Source organism: Pseudophryne corroboree (assembly GCF_028390025.1).
Source record: "Pseudophryne corroboree isolate aPseCor3 chromosome 3 unlocalized genomic scaffold, aPseCor3.hap2 SUPER_3_unloc_39, whole genome shotgun sequence".
Taxonomy (NCBI): Eukaryota; Metazoa; Chordata; class Amphibia; order Anura; family Myobatrachidae; genus Pseudophryne; species Pseudophryne corroboree.
The window spans coordinates 490468-510559 of NW_026967529.1; positions in this window are offsets into that span (position 1 = coordinate 490468).

The following is a 20092-nucleotide window of genomic DNA, read 5'->3' on the forward strand; positions in this document are numbered from 1 at the left end:
GGCTGGATATCGTGTCCGCAGAGGAAATTTATTTCTCCGTCGTTTGCCTCCGGAACGAAGGCTGCTAATATAGCGTTTACCAGACCTCCCTCTCAGCTGCAAACTGTGCATCTTCTGTCAGTTCCGCTTTTTCCTTGTTCCGCACTAGCGGCTTACTTATGCCATTGCTGCCAAGTCGTCTGGCAGAATTAATACGGGCAGAACATGAAGAAGAATATTTCAAGAAAACTTACAGCAGACAAGCTTCCTAACTTGACCACATCCTCTAGAAATACATCCCTTGCAAAGGACTGCTCTCCAGTTTCGGAGATCTGAATGCACGGACACTAGGATCTAAACCTGGATCCCGAACCTTCATACCTCTAGAAGGAAAGAACCGAGCAAACAGCACATGAGCGAAGTCTTGGCCGTTTTGAGTATAGTCCGGTGTAGGCGCAGGTGAGACCCGGACCACATTTCTAACCGGTCCCCTGAAACCCGCTCTGGAATTTGACCTGCTCACCGCAAAAGGCTTCGTATGCTGCAACCATCTGTCTTATTAATGGAACTTATTGATGAGGTGTCACCTCAAAGCCGATTGCACTCTGGATCCCCAGACCTCTTTCCACAGGAAAAACACCTAACCCTAACCGGTCAGTATCAAACTCTGAAACCCACTTCAGACATCTGCGTCATTGGTAACACCAGGCCAATCCCTGCGCCGAAGAACAGTCAGGGATAAACAACGACATGCACCGCGTAGAGGATGCTGAGGATCTTACAAGGACAACCGATGTCCTGAACTTGACACACATTTGTATGGCGTCGCGTGCTACCTCCCTTTCCATAGAGGAAAGGCAAGATCCATTAGATAAAATACCCAGGGGAAACAACCGTAGCTCAGAATGTTCCCCTTTGGCTTCTATAAATAACTCACAGGTCCTAGTCTATTCCTGGACTAACTGAAAATTGGTAAACAAGTGGTCACCGGAACGGGGACCAGTCAGATAGACTCAGCGATAAGTGGTGTAGGTAGTGGAAACAGAAAACTACGTCCACTTCTGCGAACCTAACAAGGCTGCAGAACACTTACCTTTTCACCTTCCACTGTCTTCACAGAAAAGGAAAAAAGAACGGTATCGAATCGGTGAAAACGACTGCATCCCACAAAAGAATGCGTCGCCAACTGTTGTAAAGGAGGCTAACTCACGAATTTAGACTTACCAGCGGATACCGCCGAGATTGACTGAAGAGAAGCCACACCAGCAGCTATATATCTCTCACCAGCATCTCCCGGAAACCTCTTCCATATTTATCCGGTCACACCACCTGCTGTCACGTGACAGCCTGCTGTAATGTTATAAGGAAAAATAAACATGGGCAAGCCTACGCACCCTGGGTAGGATCAGTCCAGTGGATGCTGACCCAACTATCGCACTCCCTCAAGTGCGTACATTACATATAATGTCAAAACATAGAAATAAAATTTCACTTAGCTGCCTGTGTATATGATCCTTTGCGAACGAACCCTGCGTCGATCAGGAGATGACTGTCATAATTTCTTCTCTGCGTTGTGAAGAGAATAACGTTCGGACTCCCTGAGAGGAACGAAACCAACTCGTCCCGACCAGTCTAGAGCTTAACAAACAGAGCGATCAGCACATGATAAGAATACCAATATCTCAGCATTCATGGATAAACATCAAGTCATACACAATAAGACACATACATCCTAAACCTGCATATATTAAACATATATCTACATATAAACCCATATAGATATAACCTATACGCAAGTGGATTGTCCAGACCTAGGAGGTCCATAGTGACAGTAATGTGTTGTAAACGTGTATGAACATGTACCGATATCAAGCAGGGAGGTTAAGGTCGACATAGAACATAGTAAATGTCGACCGGCAGGAATATTAAGTGACAAACTTAAAACAAATGATAATAATAATAATAATCTTGGGAGCCCGAGGGGTCTGTAGAAAGCATACCAAATAATTTGATAAAGCTCCCCCTACATATCCCTATAAATATACATACACAAGTATAGGGCAAACAATCTGATAATATTTTTGACCCGGGAAATACCGGTGATGCCGACAGGACATCCACCCATGATTGTATCGTCGCTATATTTATGTTCCAGATATGCGAACTGCTAATACTTCATCTCCCGAGTTAGGATTCGCCCTGCCCTGCGAAACCGACAGTTAGCCCCCCAGCAGCTCATGGCCAAGCCCCCACCTCTGCCGACTTATGTCGACCAACCGACAGTGGGTTAACAAACCAGGGACACAGGGGGAATATGTCTTACACCGAGGAATATGAATCCAATTTCACACTTAATGCTAAATACCACCTCTATAGCATTAAAATTGTGTCCCCCTTCCATCTTCCATTAAGAAAGTTCTGGCGGGGATCTTGAGAAAAATGGCGTTGCCGCCTCAACGAAAACTAACCTTGGCCCCTTCCCGATGCCTTAGCGCCACTTAACAGTATAACGGCTGGCCCCATATATATTGTAACAATGGCCCTCCGGGCGCTCTCCCCTTGCCCCCTGCAACCGATATATTCGTTGGTGTGTGGGAGCACCGGGCGGGACCGCCGCTATGGGGGAGAAAGAAAGCTGCATAGCCTAACCTGCATCGTCTGTGCGGGGAACGGAGCCCCGGGCCGTCCGTTCAGGGCGCTCCCCCCCGCGCGCTGCACCCGTGGGAAGCAGCGGCGGGAGAGGAGAAACACGTCACACACCATCCGCGCTGTCGGGGTTGCGGTACACGGAGCCCCCGGCCGTGGCATAAATAGTAATACGCAGCTCAGGGCGCTCCCTCCCCAGCGCCCTGCACCCGAGAGAGGCAGCGGCGGGGAAGAGAGGCGCACAGTGCGCGACCACACGCTGGCGGGGGTCCGGGACCCAGAGCCCCGGCCGCAGTGTAAAACAGTGCTCAGGGTGCTCCCTCCCCAGCACCCGAGGGACGCAGTGGCGGGAGAGAGGGGCGCACAGCGCAACATGTGGTGACTGGTTAAATAACTTCCTTCACAAGCCCCCTAGTAACAACTTACCCGGGCTCTTCTCCCCCCTTGTAGTCGTCGGCAGGGAGGTACTGGCGCGTAGCGCGCTTTTCATTGCTGGCGGGGGAATTATAGACAGTGGTCCCAGCACCTAACACATTTTACAGCCAGACTAAATCAAACCTCAGTAATCTGCCACCCAGGGCGCCCCCCCAGCGCCCTGCACCCTGTGAGTGCCGTTATGTGGGAGCAGGGAGCGCAGCACTACCACTGTACCTCCGTTACTGAAGTCTTCTGCCGTCCTGAAGTCTTCTGATCTTCTCATACTCACCCGACTTCTGTCTTCTGGCTCTGTGAGGGGGTGACGGCGCGGCTCCGGGAACAAGCAGCTAGGTGCACCAAGTGATCAAACCCTCTGCAGCTAATGGTGTGCAGTAGCCGAGAAGCAGGGCCTTGAAACTCACAGAAGTAGGTCCTGCTTCTCCCCCCTCACTCCCACGATGCAGGGAGCCTGTAGCCAGCAGGTCTCCCTGAAAATAAAAAACCTAACATAAAGTCTTTTAGAGAAACTCAGGAGAGCTCCCCTAGTGTGTGTCCATTCACTTCTGGGCACAAAGTCTAACTGAGGTCTGGAGGAGGGGCATAGAGGGAGGAGCCAGTTCACACCCAGTCTTAAGTCTTTTTTAGTGTGCCCAAGCTCCTGCGGATCCGTCTATACCCCATGGTCCTTTTGGAGTCCCCAGCATCCTCTAGGACGTAGGAGAAATAGGCATAGATACACAAGGATAGATGCTACCTATTGCATAATGGTCCACCAGATTGCTAGGTTCTTAATGGGTTGTATGATGATACCCCACAAAGTTATCCAAGTGTCAGGAGGGTGTGAGACTAAAGAAAGACAAGATATGTGATGTTATGAATACTCTACAGAGGATGTAATTAGATAGGGACCCACATACACTTCCTCCAGCAGCCCCCACTACTGCCCCCTGCCCTGTCTCCCTGCTCTGACACCTCAGCCCTGCTTGTGGATGTTTACCCACATAGACACTGCCTCCAGCAGCTCTCACTACTGCCACCCGCCCTGTCTCCCTCCTCAGCGCTGCTTGGGGACAATATTACCCATTTAGACACTGCCTCCAGCAGCCCCCGCTACTGCACTACTGCCACCCACCCTGTCTCCCCTGACATCTAAGCACTGCTTGGGAATTTATGGTACTGCTAACAGTCCTTAATCAACAAATGGAAGAAACCCGGGCAGTACGGAGGCAGAAGCTGCTTCTGGTACCATGGTCATGCAAGGCTGGGAGAGTCCGTAAGATTATTTAATAGAGGGCCTAATTCAGTAAGGATTGCAGATGCTGCTTATTAGCAGAATTAGCAATCCTTTTCCTAGCATGCTGGGGGCCGCCCATTGCAGCGCAAAGCCACCCAGCATGCTGACCGCCGCCTCCTCCTTGATGAAGCAGAAAATGCGATTGCCTCACAATTTCTGCTTCATCGTAGAAGTTAGTGAAGCCTCCTGATGCTGCAGTTTAGCTACACCTGCAGGAGGCCCACCGCATTCTTCTCAATCATGGCAGCTGCACGTGATGTCACACAGCCACCGTGATCATGCCCATTTGTCCGCCTCTGCCCTCCATTCGCGCCACACTGCCTCCTCCCTGGAAATAGAGCATTGCCCACCCACACCCGTAACTGCCTGTGGGAGTGGAAAAGGTGGGAGCATGCACAGGATGGGCACAGTGGATGCGCCCACAACTTTTTTTGGAATAATTCCAGTTCTATCACACACTGCGATCCAACCTGAATTAGGCCCAGAGTCACCATCTTACAGGCAGCCGGTGGAGGGAGTAGAGAATGGGTGTTATGTGGCAGGAACGGGCTGGTTAGGTAACAGCCTGGCTGCTGCATTCTGTACATGCTACAAGTGGTGCAATTCTTCTGCTGGGAGACCCAGGCAGAGGACATTGCAGTAGTCTATGGGGGTCATTCCGAGTTGATCATAGCTACGAGCTATCTGAGTTGATCGTAGCTACAATCATCTTCCCTGACATGCAGGGGAAACACCCAGCACAGGGCTAGTCCGCCCTGCAGGTCAGTGCCTCCCCCACCAAATACAAATGCGGCTGGCCGGGAGTTGTTCTTCACTGCCGCCATGGCCCGCACCCCCAACAGTCCAGCCACGCCTGCGTTGGCCACCGTCCAGCCCCCTCCCTCTGTCTCAGAGACGATTGCTAGGCAACGATGACTGGCATGCGCCGGCGCAGTTCCGACCCGATCGCTGCGACAAACTGCAGTGAGCGATCAGGTCGTAATGACCCCCAAAGTGGGATAATACAAGTACATGTATGACTAGGTAGATCTTCTGAGGGGAAATAAGTGCTGGAGTTTGGCTATGGTCCACACATGAGGAACTGATTGTAGCTGATACCTGATGTCTAAGTGTCACTCCACCACCCAGGACATCAAGATTCCGCACATGGGCCCTCATTCCGAGTTGTTTGCTCGCTAGCTGCTTTTAGCAGCATTGCACACGCTAGGCCGCCGCCCTCTGGGAGTGTATCTTAGCATAGCAGAATTGCTACTAAATAATTATTTGCCGTTTCTGAGTAGCTGTGGACCTACTCACGAATTGCGATCAGCTCAGTCTGTTTAGTTCCTGGTTTGACGTCACAAACACGCCCTGCGTTCGGCCCGTGTTTTCCCCTGAAACGTCTGCGTTTTTTTTGCAAGCGCCGGAAAAACGCAGACTTGCGCCCAGAAACACCCCTTTCCTGTCAATCATTTACCGAACACCAGTGCGACTGAAAAGCGCCGCAGAAGCCACAGCAAAACTGCTAAGTTCTGTGTTAAATAACTAAGCGCATGCGCCCTGCGTGCCTTCCACATGCGCAAATTGCAACTAATCGCAGCATAGCGAAAATCGTCAACAAACGAAATCGGAATGACTCCCATATCAGCATTTTGTAACTCTGAACCCCCAAGCGCAAGCCTGGTTGGTTCGCAAAGTTGAGCTGGAGCCCTGCCCTTTGTTGGTGAGCTTCTATCATAAGGACCTGTTTCACCAGGACTGAGTCACAGCCAACTGGCATCACCCACACTTGGAGATCAGCTAGACATTTAGGATTGGTACTGGGTTCTCAGTACCCAGAGCAAAAGACAGATCTGCATAGCAGTGGTAGATGAGGGCATGACATCTGATTATTTCACCCTGCGGTAGCATGTATTATTGCAAAAAGCATAGGAGATAGGATAAGAACCTTGAAGAACAACGCATGGCAATAAGTATACTCCAGAAGATTAAAATGGCTTCTCACCTGTGTGACTTCTCTGATGTGTAACAAGTTGTGATTTCCGTGTAAAACATTTCCCACACTCAGAGCAAGAAAAAGGCTTCTCACCTGTGTGACTTCTCTGATGTGTAACAAGTTGTGATTTCCGTGTAAAACATTTCCCACACTCAGAGCAAGAAAATGGCCTCTCACCTGTGTGAATTTTCTGATGTTTAACAAGATCTGATTTTTGTGCAAAACATTTCCCACACTCAGAACATGGAAATGGGTTCTCACCTGTGTGACTTCTCTGATGTATAACAAGTTGTGATTTCCGTGTAAAACATTTCCCACACTTAGAGCAAGAAAAAGGCTTCTCACCTGTGTGAATTCTCTGATGTTTAACAAGATCTGATTTTTGTGCAAAACATTTCCCACACTCAGAACATGGAAATGGGTTCTCACCTGTGCGACTTCTGTGATGTATAACAAGTTGTGATTTCCATGTAAAACATTTCCCACACTCAGAGCAAGAAAAAGGCTTCTCACCTGTGTGACTTCTCTGATGTTTAACAAGATCTGATTTGTATGCAAAACATTTTCCACAGTCAGAACATGGAAATGGCTTCTCACCTGTGTGTCTTCTCTGATGTATAACAAGAGCTGATTTGTATGTAAAACATTTCCCACACTCAGAACATGGAAATGGCCTCTCCCCTGCATTAGCTGGCTGATGGGTAATAAGCTTTGTGTTCTGTGTAAAACATTTGGCATCTATAGAACACGGAAACACTGTATCTACTCTCCGAGCTGTAACAGATGCACCAATATCAGAGTGATCAGGAGAACATTTCCCAGGATCAGAGGTACCAGCTGAAAGAGCTGGATGTATAATTGGGGTAATGGGGTTATCTCCTGGAGAATCCTGTCTACTGTCATTATCTTTTATGTCACAATCCGGGGATAACATTAGATGTCCTTCTGAGATATTCCTGCTTGTGTGTCCATCTGCTGGAAATAAAATACATTATGGAAATGTGACATTTTCTGTAACAATATTAATCTTGTAAACAATAGGAGAAGACGACTCTCTGGGACACTTAATTGTAAATGTGTGTGTATAATAAAACATAACTTTTAATGAAGGCTTTATAATATTGTGTCTCAGACTATCATTGTGTCCACCCTCCTGAGAACACTCACAATAACAAATGTAATATTATAATAAGACTTAGATATATCTCTCTCTTGTACTGGTAACTAACCATGAAGTATAAATGGAGATGTAGTCACTCGCCAAGTCCTATGTCAGCACCAATGTAAAACTATGGATGGGGAACATATCGTATGAATTGGAGATTCTAAATGAACAATAACATCAGTCATATGAGCTGATGGATCAGAGAAATGTCTCCTAACGTTACTCCTGGAAGCATTGGTAAGGTAGCATTCCTTTATGTGTGTGCTCATACGCTGGTAAGCCTGTACATGTGTTACCCTTATATAAGGTATATTGCTACAGCAGAGTAGGTGTGGAACAAGGTACTTTACATGCAATACACCATATAATACACTGTAATCATCATCATCTGCTAGGATATAATCCACTGTTACACCCCCATCATCAGTGTATTACCTCTATTCTATTAATAGTAATAAGGATGATGTGAGTACGGTAAGTATGATACAGAGAATTACATATCAGGATCTATACAGCTGCCACCATACTTCTGCTTCTCATATGTGTGCTACTGGCAGCAGTGAACATCTGAGTGAGAGTGCAGGGAAGACAGCAGAGTCTGATGAGAGATTGGATCTGCCTTTGCAGGGATGTACCACACCTGTCACCCCTGTTAGTATATAAAAATAAGATTTTAAACCTACTGGTAAATCTTTTTCTCCTAGTCCGTAGAGGATGCTGGGGACTCTGTAAGGACCATGGGGTATAGACGGGCTCCGCAGGAGATATGGGCACTCTAAAGAAGTTTTAGTATGGGTGTGCACTGGCTCCTCCCTCTATGCCCCTCCTCCAGACCTCAGTTAGAGAAACTGCCCAGGGGAGATGGACAATATGAGGAAAGGATTTTGTTAATCTAAGGGCAAGATTCATACCAGCCCACACCAATCACACCGTATAACCTGGAATATACGCAACCAGTTACCAGTATGAACAAAACAGTATCAGTCAAAGACCGATTCCAACTGTAACATAACCCTTATGTAAGCAATAACTATATACAAGTCTTGCAGATCCAGTCCGCACTGGGACCGGCGCCCAGCATCCTCTACATACTAGGAGAAAAAGATTTACCGGTAGGTTTAAAATCTTATTTTCTCTTACGTCCTAAAGGATGTTGGGGACTCCGTAAGGATCATGGGGTTTATACCAAAGCTCCCAAACGGGCGGGAGAGTGCGGATGACTCTGCAGCACCGATTGAGCAAACGCGATGTCCTCATCAGCCAGGGTATCAAACTTGTAGAATTTTGCAAAAGTGTATGAACCCGACCAAGTAGCTGCTCGGCACAACTGTAATGCCGAGATGCCTCGGGTAGCCGCCCAAGAAGAGCCCACCTTCCTAGTGGAATGGGCCTCTTTGCTCCTTGTTCCGCCCTAGCGGCTTACTTACACCACTGCTGTCAAGTCGTCCGACAGAATTAACACGAGCAGATCACAAAGCATATGTTCATTGAAAGTAGTTCTTAATTCAAGAAAGCTTATTGCAGACAAACTTCCCAGCTTGACCTTTTCCTCTGGAAATACTTCCCTTGCAAGGGCTGCTCCCCAGTCTCGGAGATCTGCATGCATGGACACCAGGATCTCATCCTGGATTCTGAACCTTCCTCCCTCTAGGAGGTGAGAACTGAGCAGACACCACAGGAGCGATATCTTGGCCATTAGGATTATATTCCGGCGCCTGTGCAGGTGAGATCCGGACCACATTTCCAACTGGCCCCGTGAAAACCACTCTGGCATTTGACCTGCTCACCGAAAAGGCCTCTTAGGCCGCACCCATCTTCTTCATCAACGGAACATATTGATGGTTTGTCACTGCAAATCTGATCCGACTCCGGATCCTCAGACCTCTTTCCACAGGAACACACAGAACTTCAACCGTTCAGTATCTACTCTGATACCCACCTCCGACGTCTACGTCATTGGGAACAACAGCCTTCCCCTGTGTTGAAGAACAGTCAGAGAGAAACAACGATTTGCACCACTTGTTTCTTGACCTTGCCTTAATCCGGAGAGCGTCTGAGTACAGAATAACAATGGCTCCTACTACTGAAAGAAACCCATCATACTGCCATCACTCCGGTGAAATGGCAAAGACAATCCTGGACATCAACCCAGGTAAGCTGAATGCGGAGAAAAATTCATCTAAACCCTTTTCTACCTTTACGTGCTGGAGCTCCCTGGCCTGAGAGATTCCATCCTGTAGTTCAACTTCGTAAGTAGAAATCTTGGTTTTCTTTCTTTTTTTTTAACAGGGACAGCAGGACAATGCCCTGAACCTGACGCAACTCTGGTATGGCGTCGCGTACTACCTACCCTTTCAGAGGGGAATCGGTAAGATCTACTTTAAAAATCAGTGAGGGGAATCATCTGTAAACTCCAGGATGTCCCCCTTTGGATTCCATTATTAACTCACAGGTCCAAGTCCATTCCCGGACTGACTGAAGAGTATTGGACGAGTTCCCACCAGAGTGGGCTCCAGCCAGATAGACCCAGCGACATGCGGTGGATGTGGTAGAAACAGAAAACAACATCCACTTCTGTGAACCTAACAAGGCTGCAGAACTCTTACTTTTCACCTTCCACAATCTGCACAGAAAGGGAAAAAAGAACGGTATCGAACCGGTTAAAATGACTGCATCCCACAGCAGAATGCGTCACCAACCGTTGTGAGGGAATCTAATTCACGAAGTTAGACTTACCAGTGGTATCCGCCGAGACTGACTGAGGCCTCCCCTAACAGCGGTACACCGTCCCAGGGAAACACTCCAGTATCTCTCGGAGTCAGCCTCAGCATTCCCCCGGCCACACCTCCTGCAGTCGCACGGCAGCCTGCCGCCATGTTATAGAGAGGAACCAACATAAGACACACCCCCTCTCTCTATAGGGTAATTCTATCGAAATGCAAATAACTCCAAAGCATACAATAAAATATCACTTAGCTTCCTGTATACGATCCTTTGTGACAGGGCCCCGTGCAGACCAGGAGTTGACTTTTACAGTATTCTATCCGTGGCAGGAAAAGAATAAACCTTGTGAGGATCTGAGACCAACTCGCCACGGCCGACCTAGAGCTTTATCAACAGAGCGACCAGCACATGAGAAGGAATACTTTTACTTCAGCATTCATTATAAATCATAATATGAATATACATATTGTAATACACATATCCTACATATATATATATATATATATATATATATATACACCATACATATAAGCGGATTGCCCGCAACCATCGGGTCCCTAGTGACATTAATGTGTTCTGAATGTGTATGTCCATGTACTGAATGCCCCAGTTGTGGATCTAACCAGGAAACCTTATGGTCGACATAAAACATAGTAATCGTCGACAGCAGGGAGTAGTACCAGGCAAAATAACATTCTTGCGACCCCAAGGGGTCCAAGGGAAATATACATATATAATTTTAATATCACACCCCCACAATACTACCATGTCTGTGCTCGAGCTACAGGCCCATGAAACCGTACCATACATATACATAGAAATATATATACAGGTATAAGGCAGTTACAGCATGTTCATTTACACCCAGTATTGACAGTTGGTGCCAACAGGGTCACCCACATACTACTGTGTCTCCCATAGCGTGTTTACTCTTTGAAAGAATACCACTACCGACCTGCTGACACTTCATTTACTCAAATCAAGTACCACAGGAGTCGGCAATGCCGACAGAGATATTCCCATAACTGTTTGCGACAGAGCCCTCACACATGTCGACACATGTGTACTAAAAGCTATAGTAGGTATCTGACAGGGAAAACACAGACACTTATACACAACACACTGACTACACGGCCATGATCTAACATAGTGCTATACTTCTATATTGCACTAATCACTGTGCCCCACTTCCTTTTGTTATGCACAACAGTGCCTGCAGGAAAGTACTGGTGTCAGAACTGTTATGCACTCCAGTGTCTGCAGGAATGTACTGGTGTTTGAACTGTTATGCAAAACAAATGGACTCACAGACAGACTGGGGAATATGACATAACGTACACAGAAGGTGATAGGGTAACAAAATACACACAAGGTGAACAGATAAGCCCAGAGGCTAAGGAACTGGGTATCTCCCTTGTATTAGAACTGCTCAGATGGGAAAAGCAAGATGTTGTGTTTTAATACGTAGAGAACCCGAAATGCTGTTGCTAAGGGCAACAGCAAAACCATAAAGGGTTACCAACGGGTGTGGCAGTAAACTCCTTGGTCAGAGATGGAATGATAGACACAAGGAGAGTCTCCACAATCCTAATTCTCACTTGCAGTGGACAGGTTCAGCTTACTGCCACTAAACTGACCCCTGACACCTAGCACAGTGAGACAGGATTAGACAGGCAAGTCTGAGAATACAGCCGCAAACTTGCTAAGTTCACAGAGTAGTAACAGAACCCCAGCAAGCTAAACGACTGACTCCAGTCTTACTGCTAGGTCTGGATTGGCAGAGTGTAATACCAAATCCCCAGGCCTATTTGCAGTAAGCAACAAACAAATACAAAGCTACACAGTACTGGTTAACTTTCAGGAACTGACTAACCAACAAAGATTCAGCAGCATCTGCTTACCCTGAGAAGAGGCCTTATAAAGCAGGTGCTGTCCACGCCCCACTCAGACCTCACAGACTGTGAGCACAAAAACCAGCACCGGATCCCCTGCCGTGCACAGAGCCTATAACCACTGCACAGCAAAAGACCCGAACCGGAGTATCAGCTGCGCTCAGGTTACTCCGCTAGCACTTGTCTCCCGGTTGCCATGACGACGTGGCAGCACAGGGCAGGAGACCCTAACAGTACCCCCCCTCTGACGAGGGGTCAAAGAACCCCTACCACCGGGTTTATCGGGGAACTGCGAGAAGAAAGAGCGTATCAGTCTGGGGGCATGAAGATCACAACTGCGCACCCACGACCGCTCCTCCGGGCCATACCCCTTCCAGTGCACCAAAAATGACAGCCGACCCCGAACCACCTTGGAGTCAAGAATCCTTTCAACAACAAACTCCCTCTGGCCACGTATCAGAAGAGGGGAATGTCTTCCACTGGAAGAAGGATTACTAATCGCCCGTTTTAAAAGGGAACAATGAAATGTTTTATTGATACCCAAAGAACGGGGCAGATCTAACTGAAATGCCACCGGATTGATAACCCTGGTGATCTTATAAGGGCCGATGAACCAGGGGCCTAACTTATGAGATGGCTGTCTCAACTTCAAATTCTTGGTAGACAACCAGACGAAGTCTCCTAATTTGAAGCTGCAGGGTCTTTTCCGCTTATCAAAAACCCTTTTGGTCACTAATGACACAGACACAAAGGCTTTCTTCACTTTCCGCCAAATACCTCTAAGGACCGAAACCACAGAGGAACCACCAGGCGTGGAGTCCAGGGGGTCAAAAGAATTGGCCTTAGGATGATGCCCATACACACAAAGGAAGGGAGAGATCCCTGTAGCAGAGTGAGCCGCGTTGTTATAGGCAAACTCCGCCATGGACAGATGAGCAACCCAGTCAGTCTGACACTTGGAGACATAACACCTGAGGAACTGCTCCAAGGACTGGTTCACCCTTTCAGTCTGCCCATTAGACTGCGGATGGTAGCCTGACGACAAGCTGACAGAAATCTGGAGATCAAAACAAAATGCCCTCCAGAATTTGGCCACAAACTGGGATCCGCGGTCAGAGACCACATCAAGTGGCAACCCGTGGAGACGCACAACATGCAGCATAAATAATTCAGACAGGCGTCTGGCCGATGGCAGCCCAACCAGTGGAACGAAGTGCGCCATCTTCGAAAACCTGTCAACGACAACCCAGATGGCTGTCATCCCCGAGGATTTGGGCAAGTCCACCACAAAATCCATTGAAATGTGGGTCCATGGCTTAGATGGGATAGAGAGTGGATGTAATGGGCCAACAGGAACCCCTCTAGGAGTCTTATTTCGGGCACAGATGTCACATGCCCGAACCCACTGATCCACATCCTTAGCCACCGAGGACCACCACACCGCCCTAGATAGCAACTCCCGAGTTCTGGCAATACCCGGGTGACCTGCCGACTTCTTGGCATGGAATTCCAGGAACACTCGCTGTCTTAACCTAGGAGGCACAAACAAAAGACCTACCGGAAGGTCTGGAGGAGCCTGCTCCTGTGCTCTAAGGACTAATGATAAGAGGTCCTGGGTAATGCCCACTTTAATACATGATGGGGAAACAATGGGCAACGGCTCCTCAGTGGTCTCCTGGATTGGAGCAAAACTCAGCGAGAGCGCATCAGCCTTGATGTTTTTTGACCCAGGGCGATATGTTATCAAAAAATTAAAGCGAGCAAAAAACAAAGCCCATCGTGCCTGCCTGGCATTGAGACGCTTTGCTGACTCTAAATATGCCAGATTCTTATGGTCAGTGAGAATTGAGACCACAAACTTAGCCCCCTCAAGCCAGTGTCTCCACTCCTCGAGTGCATCCTTAATAGCCAACAATTCCCGGTTACCCACGTCATAATTCAGCTCGGCAGGCGAAAATTTACGGGAAAAGTAAGCACAGGGATGAAGGCGATTATCAGACACTCCCATCTGAGAAAGCACTGCCCCAATACCCATCTCAGAGGCATCCACCTCCACCACAAAAGGACGCTCTGGATCTGGGTGTCGCAGCACCTTGGCCGACACAAATGCCCTTTTGAGACGGGCAAAAGCCGCTTTAGCCTCACAAGACCAGTGAGCAACATCCGCCCCTTTCTTAGTGAGTGCCACCAAGGGCGCCACTATAGACGAAAATCCAGCGATAAATCGTCTATAAAAATTCGCAAAGCCCAGGAAACGCTGAAGCGCCTTCAAACTAGTGGGCTGCACCCAATCCAGGACTGCCTGTACCTTGGAACCCTCCATTTGGAAACCTTCTGGGGAGATAATATATCCTAGAAATGCGATTTGCTGAACTTCAAATTCGCACTTCTCCAACTTCGCCCCAAGCCGGTGGTCTCCGAGTTTCTGGAGGACTAAGCGTACATGCTTCCGATGTTCCTCCAGGGAATGGGAGAAGATTAGGATGTCATCTAAGTATACAACTAAGAATCTATCCAAATATTCCCTGAGCACATCATTCATGAAATCCTGGAAGACTGCCGGGGCATTACAGAGCCCAAAAGGCATCACCAAATATTCATAATGCCCTGAGTGGGTATTAAAGGCAGTCTTCCATTCATCCCCCTCTCTTATTCGGATTAGATTGTACGCACCGCGTAGGTCAATCTTAGAAAAAATGGTGGCAGTACGAAGCTGGTCAAACAAGACCGAAATGAGAGGCAGTGGGTATGAGTTTTTAATCGTGATACGGTTCAATTCCCTGAAGTCGATGCAGGGTCGCAACGAACCGTCCTTTTTACCCACGAAGAAGAACCCCGACCCAACTGGAGACTGTGAAGGTCTGATAAATCCCTTAGCCAAGTTCTCCTGAATGTACTCTGCCATAGCCTGAGTCTCAGGACGTGACAGGGAGTACAACCTGCTCTTGGGAAGCTTAGCATTTGGCAACAAATCAATGGCACAGTCATAGGGGCGATGGGGAGGTAGTACCTCTGCAACTTTTTTGGAGAACACGTCCGCAAAATCTGCATAACACCCTGGCAATCCTGGCAAACTTAGCTGCGAGAGCCTGACTGGAAGGCTCAAGCAACTCCTGAAACAATCAGTACCCCAACTAAGAATCTCCCCAGAGACCCAGTCAAATTGAGGATTGTGGGCCCTTAACCAGGGTAACCCCAACACCAATGGGGCAAAAGTACAGACAGTCACATAAAAGGACAATTTTTCAGAGTGTGTGGCTCCAATAAACAAAGAAATCTGGCTAGTGCAAGAGGTAATTTTACCTTGGGATAATGCTTCCCCGTTTAACCCACAAATCTCAATTTCCGATGCCAAGGGTACTAAGGGAACAGAGTGTTTCAGGGCGAATTGGCGGTCCATAAAAACCCCGTCGGCCCCACTGTCCACAAAGGCCTCAGTCTTGACAGTTTGACCGAGGATCTTCAAGGTCACCGGAATGATAAAAGTCTTCTTGGGAAATTCTGACTTCTGGCCTGACAGGATATTTCCCATCACCCTCAGTCCCTGAAGTTTTCCGGCTTTTCTGGGCATGATACTACCACATGACCTTTATTCCCACAGTACAAACACAACCCCTGCTGTCTCCTCCGCGTCTTCTCACGCGAGGAGAGGCGGGTAGCCCCAATCTGCATAGGCTCCTCGGAAAATTCCTCAGAGTCTGAGGTTCCCTTGGGAAGGAAGGAAATCTCAGTCTCCCTTTCAAGCCTACGCTCTCTCAGCCGTCTATCCACCCGGATGGATAACTGCATGAGCTGATCCAAGCTATCAGGCAAGGGATATTGTACCAGTTGGTCCTTTATCTGGTTAGAAAGACCTCTTCGGTACTGGTGTCTCAGGGCTGGGTCATTCCACTGGGTATCATGGGCCAACCTCCGAAACTCCGTACAGTAAACCTCAACTGGCCTTCGCCCTTGCTTAAGGATCGAAATCTGAGCCTCGGCTGAGGCCGTCTTGTCAGGGTCATCATACAACATGCCCAGTGCCGTAAAAAAAGCATCAACACTTTTAAGCGACGGACAGTCAGGCTGCAACCCATATGCCCAGACCTGTGGGTCTCCTTGTAGCAAGGAAATCACTATGCCCACCCGCTGAATCTCCGACCCAGAAGACTGAGGCCTAAGCCGGAAGTATAGCTTGCAGCTCTCCTTGAAACAAAAGAACTGCGAGCGATCTCCAGAAAAACGATCCGGGAGATTTACTTTCGGCTCCTTAACCCCTGCAGGTGCTGCTGCTGCGGTAGCTCCGCCAGCAGCCTGGGAGGTGTGCATTTTAATGGACAAATCATTAAATTGTCGAGTCAGGACCTGCACCTGATCGACCACCTGTTGCAACGTATTTTGAGGGGTATGCTCCATATTCCCACAAAATTTCAACAGGAGTATTAGGCTGCTGAATATGTTATGCACACCAGCGCCTGCAGGAAAGTACTGGTGTCAGAACTGTTATGCACTCCAGTGCCTGCAGGAATGTACTGGTGTTTGAACTGTTATGCAAAACAAATGGACTCACAGACAGACTGGGGAATATGACATAACGTACACAGAAGGTGATAGGGTAACAAAATACACACAAGGTGAACAAAGAAGCCCAGAGGCTAAGGAACTGGGTATCTCCCTTGTATTAGAACTGCTCAGATGGGAAAAGCAAGATGTTGTGTTTTAATACGTAGAGAACCCGAAATGCTGTTGCTAAGGGCAACAGCAAAACCCTAAAGGGTTACCAACGGGTGTGGCAGTAAACTCCTTGGTCAGAGATGGAATGATAGACACAAGGAGAGTCTCCACAATCCTAATTCTCACTTGCAGTGCACAGGTTCAGCTTACTGCCACTAAACGGACCCCTGACACCTAGCACAGTGAGACAGGATTAGACAGGCAAGTCTTAGAATACAGCCGCAAACTTGCTAAGTTCACAGAGTAGTAACAGAACCCCAGCAAGCTAAACGACTGACTCCAGTCTTACTGCTAGGTCTGGATTGGCAGAGTGTAATACCAAATCCCCAGGCCTATTTGCAGTAAGCAACAAACAAATACAAAGCTACACAGTACTGGTTAACTTTCAGGAACTGACTAACCAACAAAGATTCAGCAGCATCTGCTTACCCTGAGAAGAGGCCTTATAAAGCAGGTGCTGTCCACGCCCCACTCAGACCTCACAGACTGTGAGCACAAAAACCAGCACCGGATCCCCTGCCGTGCACAGAGCCTATAACCACTGCACAGCAAAAGACCCGAACCGGAGTATCAGCTGCGCTCAGGTTACTCCGCTAGCACTTGTCTCCCGGTTGCCATGACGACGTGGCAGCACAGGGCAGGAGACCCTAACACCTTTACACTGCTATGTACACAGAGCTTTTGGCGGGGACTGTTGGAGAGAATGGCGCTGTATCGTGCTGTGAGGGCTAAGCCACGCCCCCGTCTCGGCGCGCTTCAGCCCCGCTGTTATTTTAACGGTTCATGCTGGCGGGGGTTCGTATACAGTGTCCGTGCACTGCATACATGTCATGCCAGGCATAAAGGGAGGAGCCAGTTCACACCCATTCAAAGTCTTATAGTGTGCCCATGTCTCCTGCGGATCCCGTCTATACCCCATGGTCCTTACGGAGTCCCCAGCATCCTCTAGGACGTATGAGAAATCCTGGGAAAACCCAGAGAAAAAATTCCAGATCCCTAAAAGAATTCTCATTGCTTTCCCTTTCCCTGAAGAGAATAGGAAGAAGTGGGAAAATCCACCTATAGTAGATGCTTCTGTATCTAGGCTGTCTAAAAAGGTGGTTTTACCTGTCCCTGGTTCAACCGCCATAAAGGAGCCGGCTGACCGCAAGATTAAGACTACGCTCAAATCACTATACACTGCTACAGGCATGGCTTTAAGGCCCACTATTGCTTGTGCATGGATTTCTAAAGCCATAGTAAAGTGGTCAGGCACCTTACTAGAGGACTTAGATACTATGGATAGGAGTGACATTGACTTGTTTTTACGTCACATACAGGATTCTGCATGTTTCATGGTGGAGGCCATGAAGGACATTGGCCTGCTTCTTCCATGGCTGTCTCGGCACGCAGAGGACTCTGGTTACGCCAATGGACTGCGGATGCAGTATCAAAGAAAAGTGTGGAGAACTTGCCATTCACAGGTCAGGCACTATTTGGGGACGCATTGGATTCGTGGATTTCCACGGCGACTGCGGGTAAGACATTTCTTCCCACCGCAGCAGCCCCAGCTAGGAAATCTTATCCTACACCTAAAATGCATTCCTTTTGGACCGCAACATTTGAAAAATCCAAACCCCCTCCCACCTTCTTTACAGGATGTCGGGGAAGATCAAAAAAACCTGCACCAACAGGTTCCCAGGGACAGAATCCAGGTTCTGCTTCCTCCAAATATTCAGCATGATGGTGGACCTCTCAGCCTGAAGATCAGGCAGGTGGGAGCGAGACTAAAAGATTTCAGTCACGTCTGGGTGTCATCATGCTTGCATAGAGGGACAACAGCAGCACTGTGCACGCTGCCCTAATGCCGCCATCTGAACCGGTTTAGCACTCACCACTCAATTAGGGGTGGCGGCATGCTGTGGGGAAGAGTGCACACCGCTGTGGGTGAGCGAAGCAACCCCCTTGAGGAGCTATGTCCTGTCAGCGGGGATCTGGACCATTAACCCTTCAAGAGGTTGGTACCGGTCCCCCCCCTAAGTCTCACGACGCAGGCAGACTGGTGCCAACCCGTCCTTCCTGAAAACAAAAACTAAAATACATTCTGAAAAAAACTCTCTGGCGCTCCAGAGAATGCACCCGGCTCCTTGGGCACGTTTTTCTAAATGTAGTCTGGTAGGAGGGGCATAGAGGGGAGGAGCCAGCACACACTAATGATTTCTTAAAGTGCCAGGCTCCAATAGACCCAATCTATACCCCATAGTACTAAGACCATCCCAGTATCCCCAGCCTAGAATAATAGGGGCTGATGGCTCCCGATGTATGATATACACCAGAGAGTGTGGGGAGGAGACTGGTCAGATCTCTGGGCTGGTAACACACAGTGACATGATGTGAGGGGAGAGCAGGAGTATAATAGGGGCTGTTGCCTCCTGATGTATGAGATACACCAGAGAGTGTGGGGAGGAGACTGGTCAGTTCTCTGGGTTGGTAACACACAGTGACATGTTGTGAGGGGAGAGCAGGAGTATATTAGGGGCTGATGGCTCCTGATGTATGAGATACACCAGAGAGTGTGGGGAAGAGACTGGTCAGATCTCTGGGCTGCTAACAGAAAGTGACATGATGTGAGGGGAGAGCAGGAGTATAATAGGGACTGATGGCTCCTGATGTACGAGATACACCAGAGCATGTGGGGAGGAGACTGGTCAGATCTCTGGGCTGGTAACACACAGTGACATGATGTGAGGGGGAGAGCAGGAGTATAATAGAGGTGATGGCTCCTGACTTCCCCACTGGGAAAATAAATATTCCTCATTGGTTTGTACTGACAAAGGAGGGTGTAGGATAAGAGATTGTTGTAGTGACCGAGCAAGGAGAATATGTGACTCTTTTCTGTAATAAATGTTTATTACTCACCTGTGCTGATATCTGTAGGGATCTCCTCCTCCTTACACTGCTGATCCCCCCTCACATACGTCTCTTCTTCTCCCTCTATATCTTCTGCCTTCATATCAGTCACATACGTCTCTTCTTCTCCCTCTATATCTTCTACCTTTATATCAGTTACATACGTCTCTTCTTCTCCCTCTATATCTTCTGCCTTTATATCAGTCACATACGTCTCTTCTTCTCCCTCTATATCTTCTGCCTTTATATCAGTCACATACATCTCTTCTTCTCCCTCTATATCTTCTGCCTTTATATCAGTCACATACGTCTCCTCTTCTCCCTCTATATCATTTGTTTTAATATCAGACAGACGTTCTACCTAAAAAAAACAAAAACAAAACACAACACTATAATGA